Below are 20,329 nucleotides of genomic sequence, written 5' to 3'. Positions count from 1 at the left end.
TAAGACTCGCTGCTGGTGCAGTTCTCGTCAGTAGCGCCTTACGGCAGAGCTTTAAACATCCGAAGTCCACACACAATACCAGCATGAGTGCAATAGGAGAACTATCCCGTGTGCCAAATAGGGTTCCCAAGATTTACCTATCAATGTCGGGGAATGGGTCTGGGTGGGTTGCGCTTTGGCGGGTCGGCGTGGACTTGTTGGGCTGAAGGGCCTGTTTCCACACTGTAAGTAATCTAATCTAATCTAAACAATTTAGCCGGCTGTCTGTAATTGTGGCTCCCTGTTGAAAATTATCTAGCTGGTCTCTGTTATTCTTGATGGCTTCTGTAATGTTATAAGAGGTAACAATAACATGGGTGATACAATTGTCACCAATAATTGTGCAAACACCCCCTTGCTGTGCTAATTGATAATCCACTGCATAATGCGTCTGCTGTGTGCAGAGTTCAGCCAACTCTGTGTATTAGTTGCTTCCAGAGTTTTTGAGGTGTTATTGCCGAAGATAGTCAAGCCACATACAAGGTAATTTTGGCTTTTAGCACTGACGACCCCTCCGACTCCCAAAGATACAGAGATCCCAAGAATTCTTCACCCAGTGATGACCACAAAGTGGTGGAGACCTGTCAGTCAGCACAGAACTCCTGATGATGGAATGGGTCCCTTTAAATAGAAAATCAAATCCCTTTGTCGCTCGGTAATATACATCGTCCTGTCCACCCATATTGTCTCAATCCCCTGGAGTACCCTCCTCCCCCCCCAAACCCCAAACTGGAAAGTGTCAAATGGGTGCATCCATGTGGCAGAGCTGGCCTGGGTGCCATTGCACTGACCACTATGAATTGTCTGCCCTCGGTCACATTCAAGCATGCCTGCTTGCTGCAGGTGCTGGTAAACTGTCCCCTGGTGACTGTACCGTGCTGATAAGTGCACTGTCTCTGGACGCATGAATCATTTTTGGGAACCAAGGCATAAACGCATCCCCATCCCTGCCCTGTGAAACAGCGTGGGTAATTACTGGGTTTTAAATGGGTTTTCCCTTCCTTAGGCTGGGGGACTAGGCCCCATGGGCTGGTGGTCCTAACCAGCTGCACACATCTACCCTCGACTCCCTACTTATATTTCCCTCTGTGCCCCTTGCACGACGCTCTCGAGATGCCTACTATATACAGGTTGCAATGGGCCCATACTGGTGTGGCTACAAATAGGGAATTCTACTGATCATGCCAGTGGGTAGCAGACAGTTCGGTTACCATTTAACTTAGGTGGGGTTTATAAGAGGTTATCTTCAAATCCTGATGTGCTCCTGACAGTTGCGACACTTAAACACAGTAAAATACATACAGGTATATACATTTTTGCAGTTAAATAAAGTTATGAGTCAAAGTCTTTGTTTTCGTCAGGAGGTGCAGTCGTGTTTCTGTGTGGTTTGTTCTGTTGTGTTTCACTGCCCCCCTCCCCTGGGATGACCATCTTGTCCACTGTTCCTGTCTGCACCTGGGGAATGGTCAATGACATCAGTTTGGTCACAGAAGTCTTGAAATGGTTTTAGTTGGGTCCAGTGTTTCCATGTGCCTTTCCCTTTAATATTTGTGCAGGCACAGGTGTCCCCACTTATTACCACATCATATGGCCCATTCCATTTTGGGGCAAAGCCTGGTTTGTTGGGCAGTGCTCTCTACAGGACACGGCTTCCTGCTGCTGGGACCTGAGGGAAGATTTCAAGTTCCCCTGCCTTGTCCTTTTTTTGTCCTGTTTATCAATTACAGATTTCTGCATCCCTTTCAATTGGGCGTTTAATTCTATCACGTACCACCTAATTTTGTCGTTTCGTGGACCCACATCGGTGACATCTGTGATTGTCACTGGCAATTGCATTGCTCGTCTGGTCACTAATTCAAATAGCCTAGTTGCCGGATTTGTGGTGGCTCTTAATTTCATTAGTATGGCTGGCAGCACTTCAGTCCATGTCCTGCCTGAGGTTTGCATAGCCTTAGCTAAAGTATTTTTGAGCATTCTATTCATTCACTCTGCCATCCCTGAGTTCTGGGGGTGATGGGGGATGTGAAATTTTTGTCTAATGCTGACTAATTGGCAGGCAGTCTACATGCATTTGTCTGTAAAATGCGTCCCTTGGTCAGATTTGATCTGGAGGGGTACCCCCCCCCCCCCCCACAACTGGCTACAGTGGCCGCAGTGCAACTTTTAAGTCGGGAATGCCTCTACCCACCGGGTGAATTGGTCTATGATGACCAGGCAGTATGTTTTTCCACGGGAAGGTGGTAGTGGCCCTGTAAAATCTATCTGAAGGTGTTCCTAGAGTCCCCTAGGTCTGGGCTGGTGTCCCATCTTAACCCAGGGAGACCCATAAAAGTTATGTTGTGCAAAAACCATGCATCTGCAGCAGGACTTGGCCACATCTCTCCCCATTCCCTTCTACCACCACACTCTCCCTTGTTGTCATTGCCTCTCTACCTCTATGGGAGAGCCCATGGTACAGGTCAAGCAATGTGTTCTGTATACACGTTGCCTGCTCACCTCTAGACACCATCCTCCCCTTTGAATGCCCCCTGCTGTTTCCATTGCACTCTCTCTTATTGCAGGGTGTCCTTCTGTAGCTGCTCCTATAGTGTCTTTTGCTAATTCAATAGTGGCTATTGCAGCCTCCTTAATGGCTTCTTGTTATAGGGCTTTCTGAGCTGCTTGGTCTGCTATCTGGTTTCCTTTGAATTTTAGCCAACTTGGACTCTTTTGCTGGCTCCTTTTGATGGGCTTTTATTTGTATTACTGCAACCTGTTTTGGTTGTTCACTGGGACGCAGTAGTGCTTAATAATTGGTGTCTGATAGGGGTGACACCCCCCCCCCCCCCCCAACCCCCCGGATGTGGTGAACCATCTTCTACCCCATGCCACCATATAGCCATGGACTACACTGAAGGCATATTGACTGGCTGTATATGTATTCACAGTTTTTCCTTTTGCTAGTTCCAGTGCTTTGGTGAGTGCTACCAGTTCTGCTACCTGTGTGGACTAACTTCCATCAATCCTCCCGGACATAACTGTTTCTAACTTATCATTTACCACAGCCCATCCTGTTCAGGGTGACCCTGCTACGTATTTTCGTGACCCGTCCACAAAGAGGGTCTCCTCAGCTGTGTCTAAGGGGATATCCTTCACTCTCCTATCTTCATCACTATCTATATTCCCACAGATGTGCGGTTCCCCTGCGTCTAGAATTCCCTCAGCTGGGTTTTCTCCTGTATCCCTGACAAGTACCACGGACCAATTTGGGTGGGGGGGTGAAAGAATTGCCTCCCACTTTGTCTGTCTCATATTGGAGATCGCCCTCAGTTTCCCTGTGTTTAGCATCTCTACCAGCATGTGTTTAGTGTGGAGGATGACATTCCCGTCATTACTATGGGCTTGCTAACCCCATCGGCTCAAGCAGCACAGTCTAAGGCTGTTATGCAACTGGGCAACCCAGTGACTACTGGCCCTTCTGTAGTTGAATAGTACCCTACGGGCCTCTCCTGCTACTGAGGTCTTGTGGGGTAAAATTCTCCCTCATTGTTACAGCAGATGTGAAAGTCCTTGCTGGGTTCTGGCAGCCCTAGCCTGGGGGCCGATGGGAGTCGAGTTTTAAGCTGACTGTGTGCCTCCTCCTGTTCTGGCCCCCAGGTTACAGGTTCCAAGGCGGGCTTACCTCCTTTAATTAATCTCTGGATCGCTTCAGCCAATTTTGTGAACTCTGGTATAAAGCTCCGACTGTAGTTGAATAGCCCCAACACCTTTCTGACTCCCAGACAGTGTCAGGTCGTGGCATCTATTGGATTGCCTTCTTGTGGTCGTTGGGCATTTCCTTGAGTTCCTAGGTATAAGGTGTCCTGGGTATAAGACTCGTTTTTTGCCAATCTCATGCCTTTGTGGGACTAACATTTAACCCTGTGGTTGCCAGTTCCTGTAATACTAGACAAAGCTTCCTGGTGTCCTGACTTGGACTCTGAAGCAATTAGGATATCATCGACATATTGGAGGGCAGTGCTACCCTCTGGTAAATCTATTCTCTTCAGAATGTCACTCGTCACCCTGTGAAAAATAGTGGGGCTGTTGTGGAACCCTTGTGGCAGGCGAGTTCACGTATACTGACTGTCCCTTACCGTAAAAGCAAATTTATTCTGGGACTTGGGCTGTAACAGGATAGACCAGAATCCGTTGGCTATGCCTAAAATAGTAAACCTCTTGTGTTCGGGGGCCAAGCCGTTTAAAATGGTGGAGAGGTCTGCTACAATGTTGTGCAATTTGGGGGTGACCTTATTTAATTCTGTATCATCAATGGTGAGCCTGTAGCTTCCATTAGGCTTTAGTACTGGCCACATTGGGGAATTAGTTGTACTTGCAGTTTCTTTCAGGATTCCCTGTTTCACGAGTCCTTTCACTATCTCCATAACTGATTGTTCTGCTTCGGAGTTTATTGGGTATTGCAGGTGGGGCTTATGCTCCGTTCTGGGAACCCTTATCGAGTCTATGTTAACTAGACCTGTGACTAACTTTGTTTCTGCCCATGCTCCCAGGATGGAGTTGCAGATGGCTCTGAATCCCCCCTTTTCAAGGTTCCAGTCTCTACTGATGACTTGAAGCCACTTTAATAGTTTTAAGGTGACTTGTATGGTAGCACGGTGGCACAGTGGTTAGCATGCTGCCACACAGCGCCAGAGACCCAAGTTCAATTCCTGCCTCAGGTAACTGTCTGTGTGGAGTTTGCACATTCTCCCTGTGTCTGCGTGGGTTTCCTCCGGGTGCTCAGGTTTCTTCCTACAGTCCAAAAATGTGCAGGTTAGGTGAATTGGCCATGCTAAATTGTCCATAGTGTTAGGTGAAGGGGTAAATGTAGGGGAATGGGTCTGGGTGGGCTACTCTTCGGAGGGTTGGTGTGCACTTGTTGGGCCGAAGGTCTGTTTCCACGCTAAGTAATCTAAATCTGTAATCTATTGTAAGTTTCCCAGTCTTGGTCTTTCGGCCGTCCTGTCTGGGCCGAATCAATTTCCTTTTTGCACAATCGATTAGAACATTATATTCTCTCGTGAGGTCATTGCCCATTATTGCCCATTATGCCCTTGTTATTTTGGCATACATAGAATTTCATGGAGATATAGTTTATTTCGAGGAGGGTAGTTTCGCTTAGGTAAACTGGTGTTTTATCCCCTCCTACCCCAGTTAAGTGAACCATTTTATTTGTATGGGGTAAAGGTAAGTTTGTGATGGATACAGCCGCTCCTGTGTCTGCTGGCATTTCACATTTCCTCCCTCCCATTACTGTGGGCACATAAATTCTCCCCTCCCTTACCGTCATGAATGGGACAGCTGGTTGTCAGCTCTGCTGACCTTGGGATTTCCGCAGTGTTCCGGGTGGTGTTTGGGGGTGCCCCATGCTTTTCCCAGCACACTGCTTCTACGTGTCCTATTCTGTTGCAGTGGCTACAGTATTTCATATTGTTCCCTGCTTTATCCCTGCTTGTGTGGCCCTACATTCTCAAGCAAATGGTCCCTGTCGGCCACAGTTGTGGCAGGATAGTTTTATTCTACTCTCGCCTCCATTCTGATCGGCTGCTTTGTCAGGTCTTGCCTTTATTGCAGGAGTTTCTGCCTTCAGCATCCTGCTAGCCCACTCAACTAGATCATCATAATCCTGGGACATTATTACTTCCATTTTCAGGATACCTTGGTGGGCACTATAGAGCCCATCCCTAAAAGCTTGGTTGAATGCGCCGTCCCCTCAGTCTGGGTTTGCTTGCCCTGAGCATTCCTGGTAGACCCTAAATAATCATTCCCCATATTCAGAGGCTCCTTCCCCTTTTAGGTTGCTTAGTGGTCGTGATCTTGCTCGAGTTCGTGGGAGCATTTCCCAGCACCCTCTGATTTCCTCTTTAAAATCAGCAAAGGGCGCCTGTTGGGCATCTAAGGGCAACAGCATGTGTCCACCGCCCTCCCTTAAAGTCTCAGGCTGCTGTGGCATCCGGTCCACCAGCTACCTGTTTCCACTTGTCCCCTGGGCAAGCTGCCTAGACCATCTGGTGTATATTTCTCAGGTATAGTTGGTGCCGTACCAGCGCTTCCCAGAACCTCGTGTTTGTGCTCCGGGGCTGTAATTTGCCCAGGGAGGCCATTATTTGCTTCCTCTCCACTGGGGTGAAGGCTTTGGGCTGTGAGTCTGCTCCTCCCCCAGTAACAGGCGCTAAGTTATACTCTTGCACTGTTTGTCCAAGAGAGGGAGCAGTTGGTCCCTGCTGGATGGTTTCGTAGGAGAAGAGAGAGTCGATCTCCCTTTCCTCCTGTACTTTTTCTAATCTTTGCTCCAGCTCCTTTATCCTATCCTCCAGCTCCTCAATTCGTTCTTGGCCTTTTCTCCACCTGCTAGCGGAGGCACCTACTTGTTCAATTAGGTCTGCTAATTGGTACACTAACATTACCCCTATCTTTGTGGTTCTATTTCATTTTTGTTTATCTATCCACTCTCTCTGTTGTGCTAATGTCTGGAACCACTTTTCTTCATTTGCTCTGTCAACCATTGTCTGTCTGCCTTGTATTTCTCATTCAGGGAACCTGCAGTATCCCCATTTAAAACTTGGATCTGCCATTTAACAGATTGTGTACCCCCGGATACCACCAACAGTAAAGTGTTCCTAACTCGTGGGGACTTCTCTACCCTCGGCCCATAATGCTATCCCAGCACTGTCCATACAGCCGTAGCAGCTTCCTAGCAAGGTCTGCTCTCCCCCAATGGGACTTCTCTATCCTCCCAGCCACCACCACTAGTCAGTGCCTACTGGTTGGCTGGGAATACTGGCTCAATGGGGTGTGCTTTCTACCGGAATTCCTCTACCCTCCTGGCCATCTCTACTGACCCAACACCTCCCGATAGGCCCAGAAATCTACCTCTAGCCTGGTGTGCTCTTTACCCTCCTGGCCACCGCCACTATTCAAGCTCTGTCATTCTACTACGGACTGACTGCATCACTGTTGCACAGTTACGCTCCACTGGGGTTTGGCTCTTAGTCAGAGTGATCAGCTCCTCTTCCTCACCACATTGGAAATTACAAATACAAACAGCATCCAATTTTAACGTAAACTCTAACTGGACTCTGCGTTGTTCACCCCTACAGTCCAATGTTACCTGACTTTGCCACTTGTGCTTCACAACTCCTAGTGCCCTTAGCGCTTCAATTCTCACTTTAAATCTCAATCTTTGCGTGGGGCGTACCTTTGATCAGGGTACCAGTAATAAGAACCCTGCTCACAGTGAAAATCACCAGCCTTGGAGTCACAGTCGTTGTTGGTTTCAGTGTAGACATTGTCAGTTTCAGTGTCTGCGCAGAGTCCATTACTGTAGTAATGGGCGCTAATTGTTCTTCCTGAGAAGGACCATTACTGCAGCCCTGGCTATTAGCACTTTGTACTAAGTCTATATCAAAGTGTTAGCATTTCTATCAAAGGTGTTGGCTGGACCCAGAAACTTCAGCAGGCAGTATAAGCTCCTCATCTGTATTCTCTCCCCCACCCGCCTTAAACTAATCAACTAGGTTGTGAGTGCATTTTGCTGGCATTCTGGTGGCCCCAGGCAGTATCTGTGTTTGCTCTGCTGTCTCTCTCCATATTGTGGTCCGGTGGCCATCATGTGTGTCAAGTGGCCAACTTGTGGTTCAGCGGCTATCTTAGTGCCTAGTGTCACGTTTCCCCATGCCATCTCCCACTTCACCATAATATTTATAATTTTAAAAATAGGCAGAGATCAGCATGGACAACTAGGGTGAAATTTCAATACTTCATTTGTTTATTTAAAAAATTGTTTCAAGCCAAAAATTAATTACTAATGCACATTAGGCACATGATCCATATTTAAGTGTTTGTGCTGTTGCTATAAAAGGTTCCTTGCTTCTGTTCTTTGATTTAGGTAAAAGTAAAGTTAGTCAGTTTCAGTGAGTCTTCTTTAAACTTCAAGACACCAGAAAACTGTTTTGATTCATAATGCACGCAAACTTTGGTGTCTAAATTTACATCAGTAGTTTTAAACCACCATAATTGCAGGAGATGTTCATGTGTAGCTCTTTCTTTATATTCAAGGCGGAGCTACAATACTGATGTACCAGGACCCAAAACCTCTCGTTCAATTATTTGTGTCACATGTTTATGCTTTTGCTTGATGATGTCTTAATGTGATACACACATCACCCACACCTTGTGTTACACAGCTCTTTTATGGTAGCTTCATATCGTCATACACTGCAAAGTTATATATTAAAATAAAATAAACTTTTACTGGACAGCAGTACTCAAACTTCTCACTTGTCGGAGATGCAAGATGTATCAAATAACTTTTTGTATATTACTGAAGTAATTGCACACCCAGTATTTATACCATCCACATTAATTGTGAGCAAATAGTGCTAACTATTTGCCAGTGTTGCTGTAGTCCGTTACAAAATTCCCATTTATAATGTTGAATGCATACTTCAGGTATTTCAGTCTTACTTTTATATTGAACTCTTTCCCATTTTAAGATCAAGGTCTCATATTAGCAATCACACATGTTCAGTTGCCAGTAATTGCTTCAAAGGTTTAAGGAATCTAATATATACATCCTCTTTTTGTTTCAGGCAGTAAATTAGCAACATTGAAAAACACCTCATTTGGAATAGTGTGCAAGATATCCTGATGCCTTTTTGTACTGAATTAACAGGAACCTTGCTCCTGAATTTAAATTAATCAGTCATTTGTTCAAAATATGATTGAGCCAAATCCTTTACATTACATAGAATTCCTACAGTGTGAAAGCAGACCATTTGGTTAATCAAGTCCACACTGATCCTCTGAAGAGCATCACCACCCAGACCTAACCCCCTACTCTGTCCATGTAACTCTACATTTCCCATGACTAATCAACCTAACCTACATATTTTTGGACATTATGGGCAATTTAGCATTGCCAGTCTACCTAACCTGCACATTTTTGGACTAAGATGAAACTGGAGCACCTGGAGGAAACCCACGTAGTCATGTGGAGAAAATGCAAACTCCACACACATTGCTTGAGGGTGGAATTGAACTTGGGTCCCTGGTGCTGTGAGGCAGCATTGCTAACGACTGAGCCAACTTGCTGCCCTGACTACATGTTGGATATAAACCATGGGGACTGCAAATTACTCAAACCTAGGATATTCAGGAGATGACGTCAGTACTGTAGACAAAGGTAATAAGCTGATTAGAATGTCAATTACTTGGGTGAAGATCTACTTCAAAGTCCTTAATGTAAAATTCTTACTTCAGTCATTTGGTATTGGCACTCCAGGTTTACATCACTATATTACATTCAAATTAATTGTCAAAGATGCATAATTTCTGCTGGAATAGTTGTAAAGACAGCATACTTTTAACAAGCTGATGTAATGGTATGATTGCATGCTGTGCATTATAACTGGACTGGAATTGTGGTTTCAAACTGTGAAATATAAATTCAAGGTTATATAGAAATACCCTTGCACAATCTAGTGGCTAGATTGTATTTCATAAATTCCATTACAATACTCAGCTAGGAGAGGAAATAAATAAAGCTACATTGCATTCTGAGCATGTACACTCTGTAGGATTAACAGTACTAATTCATAGCTTACTTTAATGTCATACCTCAGCAGTATGACATCGATCTCTAAAAGCTCCAGGGATGTGTCTTTAAAGCTCCCCTCCCAGCAATTCTCAACATTCCAACTTGAATATATATTCAACATTCCTGCTTTGTGGCTGGGTCAAAGATCTTAAGAGTTCCTTGCCTAGACCCATCATGGAGGGTTGCACAAAGCATTTACTTAGGTTCAAGAAGAAAGCCTGCTACATTTTGTTTCAAGCCCCTAGAATGGGCATTGAAATTTAACCTTGCAGTATTGTTGACTTCTTAAAAACATAATTTTGAACAATTCCAATATCTGTTCCTTTTATAAAATAAATGAAATGTAAAAAGTGTTTCTTTGTCTGTCTAATACAGAAACATCTGACAGATTGCACAAACTTGAGGACCTGTAAAATAGGGAATTTAACTCTGACAATTTCTTTCTTTATAGTGTTGTCATTGTCACATATCTTAGATGGGCCTTTTTTAAATTGTTTCATGTAGCCTCGAGTCAACAAAATTTGCATGAGTATGTTGTCTTCTTAGCAAAATTTAACACTAACTGCTGCATTTTAAGAAAGTAAATCTTAGCAGGACTTATACACTTAATGGTAAGGTCGTAGGAAGTGTTGCTGAACAAAGAGACCTTGGAGTGCAGGTTCATAGCACTTTGAAAATAGAGCCACAGGTAGGTAGGATAGTGAAGAAGGCATTTGGTATGCTTTCCCTTATTGGTCAGAGTATTGAGTACAGGAGTTGGAGGTCATGTTGCGGCTGTACAGAACATCGGTTAGGCCACTGTTGGAATATTATGCGCAATTCTGGTCTCCTTCCTATCGGAAAGATGTTGTGAAATTTGAATGGGTTCAGGAAAGATTGACAAGGATGTTGCCAGGGTTCAAGATGTTGAATAGACTAGGGCTGTTTTCCCTGGAGCATTGGAGGCTCAGGGGTGACTTTAGAGAGGTTTATAAAATCACGAGGGTCATGGACAGAGTAAGTAGACAAAGTCTTATCCTGGGGTGGGAAAGTCCAGAGCTAGAGGGCATAGGTTTAGGGTGAGAGGGGAAAGATGTAAAAGAGACCTACGGGGGCAATGTTTTCACGCAGAGGGTGGTGCATGTGTGGAATGGGCTGCCAGAGGAAGTGGTGGAGGCTGGTACAATTGCAACATTTAAAAGGATCTGGATGGGTATATGAATAAGAAGGGTAGAAAGGGATATGGGCAGGTGGAGCTAGATTGGTTTGGGATATCTGGTCAGCATGGACAGGTTGGACCAAAGGATCTGTTTCCATGCTGTACATCTCGATGACTCTTGGGTCATGTAGAGAGTTTGGGCCAGGTGCCCAAAATTTGACCAACGAGTCAGCTTTTAAGCAAAGAAATTGGTGTCCCGCTGCTAACCCCCCCCCCCCCCCCCCCCTCCCCAAACCTGTGTTCACTTAGCATTCCATATTTGATATTTTTGGTCTGACGCGAAACCTCATTTCAACTGTTACATTAGTAACTAACCCTCCACAAACATAAACAAAGATTTGTCAGGCATCACACTACCCCACTGCGTGCCATGTTTTTGGAAACAAGGTTTTGTTTGTGGAAGAAATGAAAATTAACCTTCGAGTAGATAGACAAGGGAAAATAATTATCCAGGCATCATGGGTCCATGGCCATTGGCTAAGAGGGTTTAGACGTAATTGACACAGCGACATTCAGCTGCCAAAATAATGTACATAAATAGGAATAGGTGGGGCGAGCGAGGTAAAAGCATGTGCAGGGCCCCAGCACGTTACCATCTTCTTGAGTCAAAATAAGGAGTCCCCAACATGAGCCCGAATGAAGAACAAAGACAGCGGCCACCAAAGAATACTATGAAAGACTACAAAATATCTGGGCTTTGGAGTTTGCTGCCTCTCTTGCAGAATGGGATTGGTGAATTTTTTCATCTGTCACTGTTCATATGTTTTGCCTAATTAACGAGTGTGCCATATCAAAATTGTTGCTTCTTAATAAACTATCAGAAAATGGCTATAAACCATCAACTGCCTATATTAAATTACTGATTGCAAAGCAACCAAAATCAACATCATCTTTTAAGAGAGGATAACAAGGAAGTGAGCTTCAGGGCGTAAATCCCAGGGCTGGGGGCAGACACAATTGAAGCCATGGCCACCAGTCATGGAGCAGTCGGATGTGCAAGAGGTCAGAATTGGAGAAACATTGAGATCCGAGGAGTGGCAGATGATGTTTGCCATGGATGTTGCCAAGGTTGGACGGGTTGAGCTATAGGGAGCCTTTAGTAAGGTGCTTGATAAGATTCCCTGTGGTAGGCTCATGGAGAAGGTGAAGTTGTACAGCATCCAGGGTGTACTAGCTAGATGGATAGAGAACTGGCTGGGCAACAGGAGACAGAGAAATAGTGGAAGGGAGTTCCTCAAATTGGAGACCTGTGACCAGTGGTATTCCACAAGGATCTGTGCTGGGAGTACTGTTGTTTGTGATATACAAAAATGATTTGGTGGAAGGTATAGGTGGTCTGATTAGCAAGTTAGCAGTTGACACAAAGATAGGTGAAGTAGCAGACAGTCAAGGGGACTGTTGGAGAATACAGCAGAATATAAATAGATTGGAGAGTTGGGGACAGAAATGGCAGATGGAGTTCAATCCAGGCAAATATGAGGTGATATATTTTGGCAGATCCAATTCAAGAGTGAACTATATAGTAAATGGAAAAGTCCTGGGGAAAATTGATATACAAAGAGTTCTGGGTATTCAGGTCCATTGTCCCCAGAAGGTGGCAACACGGGTTAATAGAATGATCAAGAAGGCACACTGCATGCTTTCTTTCATTGGAAAGGTATCGAGTACAAGAGTTGGCAGGTCATGTTACAGTTGATAGGATTTTGGTTCAGCCACATTTGGAATACTGCATCCAGTTCTGGTCACCACATTACCAAAAGGATGTGGACCCTTTGGAGAGGGTACAGAGGAGGTTCACTAGGATGTTGCCTGATATGGAAGGTGCTTGCTATGAAGAGAGGTTGAGTAGATTAGGATTATTTTTATTAGAAAGATGGAGGTTGAGAGGGACTGGATTGAGGTCTACAAAGTCATGAGTTATAGATAAGGTGGCTAGCAAGGAACTTTTTCCCAGAGTGGACAACTCTATTACTAGGGATTACGCATTCAAAGTGAGAGGAGAAAAGTTTAGGGGCGATATGCTTGGAAAGTTCTTTACACAGAGCCTGCAACGCGTTGCCAGCAGAGGTGGTAGAGGCGAGCACAATAGCATCATTTTAAGATTTATCTAGACAGATACATGAATGAGCAAGGTGCAAAGGGATACAGGCCCTTAGAAAATAGACAACAGAGGATCTGGACCAGCGCAGGCTTGGAAGGCTGAAGGGCTTGTTCCTGTGTTGTAATTTTCTTTGAGAGGCTGAATAGGCTTTAGCTATTTGCTTTGGAGGCTGAGGGGTGACATTATAGAGGTTTATAAAATTCAGGGTTAATGGATAGGATGAACAGACCAGGCTGGGGGTGTCCAAAACTGGAGGATGTAGGTTTAAGGTGAGAGTGGAAAGTTTAAAAGGGACCTAAGGGGTAATCTTTTTCATGCAGAGGGTAATGTTTGTATAGAGTGAGCTGCCAGAGGAAGTGGTGGAGGCTGGTACAGTTACAACATTTAAAAGCTATCTGAATGGGGATATGAATAGGAAGGCGTGAGATGGATATGAGCCAAATGGGACTAGATTTATTTTGGTTATCTGGTTGGCATGGACAAGTTGGACTGTCTGTTTCCATGCTGTACAGCTCTATGATTCTATCTCTTCAGCCTGAAAGAGATTGCAGAGCAGGGAGGCATAAATATTTGGATGTCACAGTTAGAAGTTTTGAAATTTGGGCATTGCTGGACAGAAATGGTTTGAATAAGTTGAAGTTTAGAGGGCTTGAAATTAGATTGGTGTGTGCATTAATATAGTCAAATCTCGAGATAAGTGAGGTCAGCCCGACTGCTGCCTCAGCCCAATGTTAGAGGTGAAAACAGACTGTTCGGTGATGGAGAGATCCTGCTTTTAAACCTCAGTTTGGTCTGGTTCAATCTTAGACAGTGACTTGTGGGAATGGTGGAATTGGTGACAAGGGATCTGAGGTCTACAGTTAAAAGAATCTTGCCTTTCCATTATTGTTAGATTTATCTTATGTTGTGAACCATAAATTAACTCTTTTGGCAGCTGTTACAGCTTTGTTTTTGATATTTCAGACTTTTTCATAAGTTTGTTGTTTGTAAGTATTTGAGCAAAAAAGTTAATAAACTTCAGTAGGTCTAAGTCTAGAATGCTTTGAAAGCAACCAGCATACTGATTTGAGTAAATAAAGTATGAATGCTCAGAAAGCAAGAGACACAACTCTGACTTTGGGTGGGCTGGCACAGGCATGGCAGATTATTGGCTCACTGATAAAAATGGGGTCTGAGGTTCAGTGACTTCAATGTTGATTGAGTCTGGTGTGGATAGTGAAATGGTAGCAAAAAGATGGCAGCACAAGCATCATTGATGATGATCTGTCTGAGGACTGATGGTTTCTCTTCAAGCTATATCTATCTTTTCCTTATTCTTAAATTATTCAAAATGGTGCCATATTGTGGCGACAAGTGAGAGCTTTTCACTATCTTATTGTATTTCTGTAAAATACACATGGCGATAAAATCAAAATCATGTTGCAAGTTTACTTTGTCTCTCTAAACAGGCAAGATCATTAGAATGCCATTATACCAGAAAGAACTGGTGTTAAACTTTCCATCAAGTTGCCATATGGTGACACTGATTTTCTTCCATTTATCAAGTTTAAACCCAATTTTGGAATTCATTCAAGCTTATCTGTTAAATTTTTAAAGAAATTGGAGTGTCCTTTGCATTGCAATGTTTCTTATTGAATTTTAGTTAGCCTTGAGTCATTCTGCGTGGAAACAGACCCTCTGTCCAACTCATTCATATTGACCAGAGATCACAATCTAACCTAGTTCCATTTGCCAGCATTTAGTCCATATCCCTCTAAATCCCTCTTCATATACCCATCCAGATGTTTTTTTAAATGTTGAAATTATACTACCTTCACCACTTCTTCTGACAGCTTGTTTCATACATGCAGTAACCTCTGTGTGAAAAAATCACCCCTCAAGTCCTTTTTAAATCTTTGCCCTCTCACAATAAGCCTATGCCCTCTAGTTTCGGACTCTTTCTTCCTGCCCACCCGAGGAAAAAGATCTTGGCTATTCATCCTCTCCATGACCCTTTATGATTTTAGAAATCTTTAAGGTCGTCCCTCAGTGTCCGATACTCCAGGGGAAAAAAAAGCTCCAGCTTGTTCAGCCTCTCCCAATAACTCAAACCCTCCAATCCCATCCTGACAACATGCTTGTAAATCTTTACTGAACCCTCAAGTTTGACGACATTCTTCTTATAGAAGGTTAGAGAAAAATAAACCTTCTCATGAGTTCTCATTATTTAATTCAAACGATAAGAACAAAATTAAAAAGAGAATATTCACTCATTTGTAAAATTCTGTAGCTGAGGATTAAATTGTGCATGAACTCAATTCCAAGTATTCGTTATCGTTTTCAAGTCTGAACCAATGTAATTGAATGGCAACTTAGAAATGGTGCGAATTACAAAATTATTTTTGTGTATGAATTACTACGTTTAAAACAATGTGTTTGGCAATATGCTATTTATTAGTAATTGTACTGATGTTACTCAAGGGCAGTTTGTAAAGAACTTTTAATCCTGATACTGTCTATTTTTATGTAATTCTGTGAACTTGATGGCATGTGAGGTCAAGGAGGTGTATAAATGAGAAGGCAAAATTATGGTTAAAAGTGATGTTTGAAAAACAGTCAGAAATACTTACAATTCATTTCAAGAAGAAGGCTGAATGTTCAATTTCTATCATTATTATTGGCACTGCTGTGTGCTCATAGGGCATCAGCAAAGAAGATAATTTATAGAACATCAACATGGAACCAGGTGAGCTAAAATTGAGTTATGCAGTATGTGCAACAGGTAAAGGTTCCGTTATGGCAAAGGGGATGTTCTCTGCAGAATGTGAGACTAGTTGTTTGTAGGTATGTTTGCAGAAGTCAAGTCATAAATAGACAAGGCAGCATTAGCCAGTTGACAGCTTCTGAGGATGCATCTTCTGAATCTGGTATCCTTGCAATCCTATTGCTTTGTATTTGAAGCATAAATGCTTAATTTTTATTAATCCTTAAAAATGTAAAAGAATTTCTTTGATCTTACTAGTTGGTTGTAGTTTTGATTTTTGTTTCATTTTGCTTAAGTTTAACATGGCAATGTTACAAAGACTGAAACGAGCCAATTACAGTAACATTGTTTAAAATAAAGCATTAATAAAGTCAAGTAAGTTGTTAACACTTTACAGGGCAATATCACAAAAAAAAGTCATATATTCCAAATATAAATTCATTTCAAAATGCAAAAATCCCATAAAGTATTATGGTCACCAACAAAGAAGCAAAAGTAATGAAGCTACATAAAATTATGTCACATTATGCCCTGGTCTATTTTTAACCAGTTTAACTGTATGAAAGCTCATATTTCTATTTGTGCATTTCTTGTTTGGATGACTGCACACAGATTAAATTCAGATTCCTGTGTCAATCTGTGATGTGGTTTATTTTTGACATTTGTGCTCCAGTGTTGTGATTGATATTACAACCTGTTTATCTTCACAACCACTGGAAATGGGCTTATTAATAAATGCCTGTTCAGTTGCTGCTGAAATCATCCTATTAATAACTCAGGGCATATTAAACATTTGAATAACTACGTGTTGTTGCTGGCATATACAATTTTGCTTTCCAGAGATTGATTATTTCTTTTCCTCATTGTTGGAGGAAATATTATAAGTGTATATTTAGCGGTCTTCAACACTTCTGCTAAAATCAGAGGGTTAACTCACTGAAAATCCCATTCTTCGGCCTACATTAACCTTTTGCACTGGAGAACCAATGAATTGGAATGAATCCTGATTCATAAATTTGTGCCAGCAGCCATTCTCATGTTGTTGAATGCTTGAATCAGATTTGCGAAAACCAACACCCATCAGTAGATTTCTGATCAGAATTTGGCTCCCATATCCTTGTGATGGAATCCATTTAAGTGCCAGTGTCTGTGAAGTTTGCCTATCTAAAACTGGAGCAGAATAAAAAGGGCTCCTGTGTTTCATGATCTATTTTCATTTTTGTTCTCTTAATTACACAAATCTGTATTTCTTTAAATTCTTGTCAGCACCAGTTTTACCATTACAATGTGTAATTCTGAGATTTAAGATCAGTTTTATATGAAAAGTCAAGTTGAGGGGGTTGGTTGGTAGGATATATAGCTATGCACACAGTGTAGTTAGAAGGCATCTGGGATCAGACATTTTTGGCACTCCAGAGATTGAGCTCCATGTCATCTTGATGGTAACAGAAAATTGTGACGTGCTGGTGAAGACATAAAGCAAGAGTTCAGGGTTCTTGTGGTACAGTGATTACTGTTTCCACCTCTGGACTGGAGACCTAGGTTTAAGTCTCATCTACCTCTGGAATGTGTAATATCATCTGTGAACAGGTTGATGTAGAAAATGTCTAAAAAGGAGTGGTACTAATGAAGCATAGATTTTTATATAATTCCCTATTTAGTATGTAATTAGCTCAGTTTGAATGAAAACCTACAATACTGGAAAGCAGCATTACAGGCACATTTTCTGTACTCTCTTCTGGTCTGTTATTTGTTACAAATTTTCAAAAGCAACTTAGACTTGGCTGTAAGGGGTAGTAAAATAAAGTCTGCATATCATACAAATCCTGATAAAGTAATCGTAATGATACTAATGACCAGTTACAAGCTTGAAGATGACAGGATGATGAAATAAACAGAAACAAGGCAGATGGAGTTCATGCAGAGACGTGTGATGTGATATACTTTGGGAGGGTTATCATGAACAGAAATAAAAATGGCAGGGTTTTGGAAACCACAGATGAGCATGTCTATATTCATAATCCTTAAATGACATGGTAACCTAAGGTGAGAGTAAAGAGGGATGTGGTGGCATGACTGTATTGTCACTGGCCTGGTAGTCCAGTGTCCTAAACTAATAGTCATACAGGTAGACAACACAGAAACAGGCCCTTTGGCCCAACTCATCTATGCCAACCAAGTTTCTTAAACTTAACTAGTCCCATTTGCATGCATTTCGCCCAGATCTCTCTCAAACTTTCCTGTCCACATACTTATCCAAATGTCTTTTAACTATTGTAATTGTAACAGCCTCTACCACTTTCTCTGACAGCTCGTTCCCATATACTGTATGCATCACCCTCTGAGTGAAAAAATTGTCCATGGGTCTTTTTAAAAATCTTACCCCTCACCTTAAATCTGTGCCCTCAAGTTTTGGACTCCCCTATGTTGGGGAAAAGACCATGTTAATGGAAATGGGTTTGAATCCCACAATGGCAGATTGTGGAATTGAAATTCGGTAAAATCTGGAACTAAAAGGTCTACTGATGGCCACTAGTTATTGTTTAAAAACCAATTTGCTTCAGTAATGTCCTTTTGTTGCCTGGTTTGACTTGTATGTGTCATTGGATATAATATGTTTTTTAAATAACTTGAATTGACCTTTATTGTACTCGTTTTACTGCTGCTTTCCTTGTTTCTAATGCTTACATTTTCTCTTAATTCTGTACATTTCAGATTATTTGAATTTTACTTAGAGAGCTGTAATTAATTGTCAATTCTGAATTGTCAACAATTCCAGTGCATCAGTTAGGTTTTCTTACACTGGATTAGAGTACAAAAGCTGATACTACAGTTATTTCAATTTGTTGAATTTAGTAAGTGGACTAAATTACCTTTTTAAGCATTTTTAAAAAGTGTTAATCTTATTTGAACAGCGGAAGTGCCAGCTGAGTCATATCATTCCTGAAGAAGGGCTAATGCCCGAAACGTCGATTCTCCTGTTCCCTAGATGCTGCCTGACCTGCTGCGCTTTTCCAGCAACACATTTCCATCTCTGATCTCCAGCATCTGCAGACCTCACTTTCTCCTCATATCATTATGTCCAAAGAGTTTGATTGGTTTTGAAAATAAATTCAAAGTTTTCAGTGGCTGAAAATATCACATGACAAGGTTTAAAGTTAAGATTTTTGCTGTATCAAATTAATGAAAAAACACAGAGTAAACACTCTTTCAATCAACAGAAAACTGCTGAAAAGATCCTTCACTCAACTTGTAAAAATAACTGAAATTCTCCCTCCATATTATGTGTTGCACCTTCAGGAGGGATCCTTTATTCTCTAGGGACCTGTCCCTCGCTTGGATATCAATGGAAAATTTTGAGATCCTGCCCTGCCTCCCAAATTGTTAAATCTTCCACTTTGGATAGACCAAATCTAAACGTTTGAGTTGTAAATTGGAGGAAGGTTAATTTTGATTGCATTAGGCAAGAACTTTCAAAGGTTGATTGGGGACAGATGTTCGCAGGTTAAGGAACAGCTGGAAAATGGGAAGCCTTCAAAAATGAGATGACAAGAGTCCAGAGACAGTATGCTCCTGTTAGGGTGAAAGGCAAGGATGATAAGTGTAGGGAATCTGGGCGACTAGAAAAAATAAGGTTTTGATTAAGAAAAAGAAGAAAGCAGATGTCGGGTATGGACAGAAGAGATCGAGTGAATTCTTAATGGTATGAAGGCAGTAGGAGTATACGTAGGAGAGAAATCAACGGGTCAAAAAGAGGCCATGAGATAGTTTTGGCAAATAGAGTTAAGGAGAATCCAAAGGGATTTTATAAATACATTTAAGGACAAAAAGCTAACTAAAGACAGAATAGGGCCTCTCAAAGATCAGCATGGCAGCCTATGTGCTGAACCACAGGAGATGGGGAGATACTAAATGAGTATTTTGCATCAGTGTTCACTGTAAAGAAGGACCTAGAAGATAAAGAATGTGGGGAAATAGATGGTGACATCTTGAAAAACCTCCATATTACAGAGGAGGCAGTGCTGGATGTCTTGAAATGCTTAAAAGTGGATAAATGCCCAGGACCTGATTAGGTGTACTCTGGAACTCTATGGGAAGTGATTGCTGGGCCCCTCGCTGAGATATTTGTATCATTAGTAGTCACAGGTGAGGTGCTAGAAGACTGGATGTTGACTAACGTGGTGCCGCTATTTACGAAAGGTGATAAGGAAAAGCCAGGAAACTGTAGACCAGTGAGCCTGACATTGGTGGTGGGCAAGTTGTTGGAGGGAATCCAGAGGAACAGGGTTTGCATGTATTTGGAAAGGTAAGGACTGATTAGGGATAGTCAACATAGCTTTGTGGGTAGAAAATCATGTCTCAAACTTGATTCAGTTTTTTTTTGAAGAAATAACGAAGAAGATTAATGAGGGCAGAATGGTGGACGTGATCAATATGGACTTCAGTAAGGCATTCAACAAGATGTACAGAATGGAAACAGACCCTTTGGTCCAACCCGTCCATGCCAACCAGATATCCCAACCCAATCTAGTCCCACCTGCCAGCACCCGGCCCATATCCCTCCAAACCCTTCCTATTCATATACCCATCCAAATGCCTCTTAAATGTTGCAATTGTACCAGCCTCCACCAC

At 42.3% G+C, this 20,329-nt stretch overlaps 1 protein-coding gene across 2 annotated transcripts in view; it reads left to right on the top strand.

Moving 5' to 3' along the window:
• The window catches only part of eif4e3 (eukaryotic translation initiation factor 4E family member 3), an 83,810-nt gene that overhangs the window by 8,894 nt on the left and 54,587 nt on the right, over positions 1-20,329 (top strand). The gene's annotated exons all lie outside the window — the stretch shown is intronic.

Source organism: Chiloscyllium plagiosum, chromosome 18 (assembly GCF_004010195.1).
Source record: "Chiloscyllium plagiosum isolate BGI_BamShark_2017 chromosome 18, ASM401019v2, whole genome shotgun sequence".
Classification (NCBI taxonomy): domain Eukaryota; kingdom Metazoa; phylum Chordata; class Chondrichthyes; order Orectolobiformes; family Hemiscylliidae; genus Chiloscyllium; species Chiloscyllium plagiosum.
The sequence above is the reverse complement of the archived record's forward strand: the minus strand, read 5'-3'. Positions and strand labels throughout refer to the sequence as shown.